Here is a 4,076-nt window from a genome sequence, read left to right on the forward strand (position 1 = left end):
TCTTTCAAAAGACTTTACTGACTATGCTTAATTTAATTATTTGGATTGATAATTAATTACGTGTAGTATTATTTACATAGTGGCATGTATATGGATAGTGATGTGCAGACGGATTAGAAGATATTAGGTGTGGGGCTGAAATGGTGTAAAAGGACTCTCAAAGCCTTGGATCTGTCTGAGGAAGAACGCTTCCAGTTTAAGAATTATGGCTAAGGAAGGTAATAGCCGGCTGTCTCCCAGATACCCTGCCAAACTTGGCTTCAGTGAAGGATGGCGTTGCGGAATGGAGGGTCATATCTTTGTGGGAGGGAAGTAGCTGCATTATAGAGCTTTGTGAAACTCTTGTGCAGTAGTACTGTCCATAGGCACTTAGGGACAAGTATAGTTGTTTAAGAACATACTACTTTAGAGGCATAACTTGGGCAGTCCAGGTATAGGAAAGTGTGAACAAAACTTTAAAGCCAGGTTAGCTCCTCTTCTTACTGGTTTGTTCCATGAGGCACAGAACAGATGCCATCCATAGCTACTATCCTCAAGAACCTACAGCTTAGGGGTTCCATCCTGCAAATGTATAGCATTCAGTGTAGTGCTTTATGCTGTGAGTAGCCTCATTCTTTTCAGTGAGACAGCTCCCAAAATCAGCATTGCAATCAACAGAGAAGGCCACTGTGCTTTCAAGAAACTAGTATGAAGTTTCTCCACCTGCCCCACTGATGGGAGGTAGATCAATGGCATATCAAGCACATTGGCAGAATGGGGGGTGGGGGAGGAATTTGGTAACTATTCTAGTTGGAGACAAAAAGAAATGCAAAACTTTAAAACTCAGAACCAGGAGTTCTAGAGTTTTGCCAGAATGAGTGCACTACACGGCACTTACTGTCTGTTCCTCATTGCCCATCATGTAAATCAGAGGAGTCCTACCACTGCTCTAATTGGCATTAGGGTCCTGGCAGGGGCATAAGGATGTTTAAAGCTATATTTGTCCCACTTATGTCCCTGGCCAAACGCAGGATTGGAGAATTAAATTTCATATGGTAGTTCCCACACTTTTTGGGTGCATCTACATGTGCATTAATGAGCTTTCCCTAATGCACATTAGATTTAGTACATCCAATGTGAAATACTAAATTAATGAGCATTATGCTGCCCTAATGTGCAGTAGTACAAGTGCAAGCTTTTTAGGTGACACTTAATGCACAGTAACCTATGTTACCGCACATTAGCATAATAACATGGATTTTTATGCACTGCTTTAATACACAGTAAAATAGGCCACTGTGCATTAACAAGCACATGTAGATGTGCCCTTTATGGAACAAGTTTAACTTTTTTAGATATAGTGTGGTAAGATGTGCAAACTACTCCTGAGGACTTTGAGCAATGATTCTTAACCAGGGTGCATTGAGTTCCTCTCAAAGGTGCCATGGGATGCCACACAATGTTAGCAATGTTAGGTGTGCAAACATGATACCCAAGATAAACTCAGAGGTTTGAAAATAATAAACAATAGTGATCCAGATATAATAAAGTTTGTTGTTATCTAAGATCTCATTTTTTAATTTTATATTTCTTTTTGATATAGCTAGAACTTTCTTTTTATTTTATGGACTTTTCTAACAAATAAACAGACATGCTTTTGTACTGTGTCTTATGTTTGATTGAAAAATGTTCCTTTATTCAATTTTTGCAAAAAATATATTTCGGTTATGTTGCCATTGGCATTGTGCATTTGTAGGTGTCACTTAGGGGGACAAAACTCTAGAGAGGCCATTTGATTTCTGGAAAGTCTTGAAGGATAAAAAACAATAAAGGTCATTCTAGTCCCTGGGGGCAATACCAGGGAGTAAAGTTATTGGGATTTTTCCCTATTTGTAGTCATCTCACTTTTATCTTCTATCTTTTTTCCACTTCAGGTTCTTTTTTTTGTTTTTACTTATTTCATTTTGGATTTTCACAGTACATGAACTAACCTAATGGTATATCAACAGGAGGCAAAGACAGATTGCAGTTTTCCATCACAAGAGAGACCTGCTATGGAAAACATTACATATTTGTTATCTCCATAATCAGAGGTGCCATATTTCAGACATCAATTTTATATTTTGCATGAGCATACCAAGATATGTCATACTATCCAACATCCATAGTATGATATCATAAAGACTAATATATATTTTAGGTGAAACTGTGTCTCCTTTTTTAAAGTAAGCAAGAACAAGCTATATTTGTTAAGCTATTTCTTACATTAGTGACCTCTGACATTACTACCCTTGTGATGTAAATCAGAACATATATATATTCCTTTGTACCACAGCAGATATCCATAAGTTATATCAGAATGATGCCTAAATCACTCATGCCCTATTACTAATGAAGAATAAGACGGTGCTGAGCATTTTTTCCTGCCTGTCAGTAACATTGCTTCTAAGAGCCATCCTTCTTTTCCCCTGCTTTGTGATGGTTAACCACTACTGACTTTAATGGAAGTTCAGGGCACTCAACACCTCTTGTAACTGAACCTGAAATGAAAATGCAGCTCCGAATCCAACCAACCTCCAGAAGTACTGAGATGGGGCCCAGTCCTGCAATTCTTAGGCCAATAATAAGATAGATTGATCCTGCACCATTTGGATTTTTCCTTTAGGATCTCCCATTTAAATACTAATCAGTACTGAATCTGCTTAGCTTATTAAAAACTGACTAGGTAACAATCAGAAGAACCATATCTTCAAGACACCAGTTTTCTCCTTCCTGAGAAGGAGGATGAAAGGTCTTCTATTTGCATAAGAAAATAGTTAAGTATATATGCAACAGCTGCACTGTTTGTGAAAGATGCTCTCGCTCCCAAATTCATCCCTGAAGTAACCCCCTTGATTATAGTGGAGTTACTCTGGAATTATTTGGCCCACTACATGGAAACTACAGGTCTGAGGCATTGAAATAATTGTGTAAGATTTGTCAGAACACGGCAATCAGTTTAAAAATAGTTATGTGATATTGTGGTTCAGTACCTAATTGCATTTTTAAATTAGCTTCACTGATTTGCCACAAGTTTTTTGAACCATAAGTCATGAACTAAGACAAATTTCTATGTAGAATCTGCATGTGCTTTTGGTTCAGGAACAGTGTGTACAATATTAAGAGGATACAGGAGAGAAGAATGTGGCATTATTACAAAAATAGCATTTTTATGATACTGCAAGTCAAACAGACATGGAAGTACATCTCTGAGGTCAGTTTTACACTGACAGATGAATACTAACATGTAGAAATTACTCTTCATAAAGCAACAATGAAAGCGGCGTTGAATGTCTCAGGAGACGGGTAAGGCTTTATTGAAAGCTGGTCGTTTTCCAGCTGCTTATGCGAAATGAGTTTGGGGATCTTAGTCCAGTTAATGGACTAAGTATAAAATTCACTGAAGTAACTCGACAGTCATAACTGTGAGGTGAATGGGCTGTGGTGACTGAACTATAAAGTTCCTTATAGGCAATCCTTTCTGGGACACCACTGAGGTATACAAGAAAGTGGTTCCTTGCTTGACTTTGATCTCCAGGGATGTAAAGTGTTCATCTTTCGTGACCACTGGAGGTAAAAAAGCAACAATAAAAATAATAATTTTGTATGGTATCCCTAGTCCCTTATTCCTATGCGGACATTAGTTGGGTTTGGAATTCTTCTCCAGCAGCTGGTGTTTCTAATAGTTGAGGGGTTCCCAATCATGATCAAAGTCAGTCGAATGTGATTGTACAACACACACCTAAGGACTAATCTGATTTTTGCTTCAATTCAGTTTGTTGAAGTCATATCAACGTAAGTCTCCAAACCACTTCAGAGTGCCTGGGGATTCACTTGCAAAGGAAATACTCTGTGCTTCTGGTGCCATCACTGCAATCATGTTAAATTCAAGTCTGACTGAGCAGACTCATTATCATTCCTTCCATGTCTTTCCTCAGAGCAACCTCCTTCACCTCCTGTACGGTACAAAACAAGAGCTGCAGGGTGTTGGGATTAGGAAAGGGAAGGACCGAAACAGCCTAACTTCACGCAAACTTGCTGCATTGTTATAAACCAGC

This window comes from Gavialis gangeticus, unplaced genomic scaffold, assembly GCF_001723915.1.
Source record: "Gavialis gangeticus isolate Ggan-Ray unplaced genomic scaffold, GavGan_comp1, whole genome shotgun sequence".
NCBI lineage: Eukaryota > Metazoa > Chordata > Crocodylia > Gavialidae > Gavialis > Gavialis gangeticus.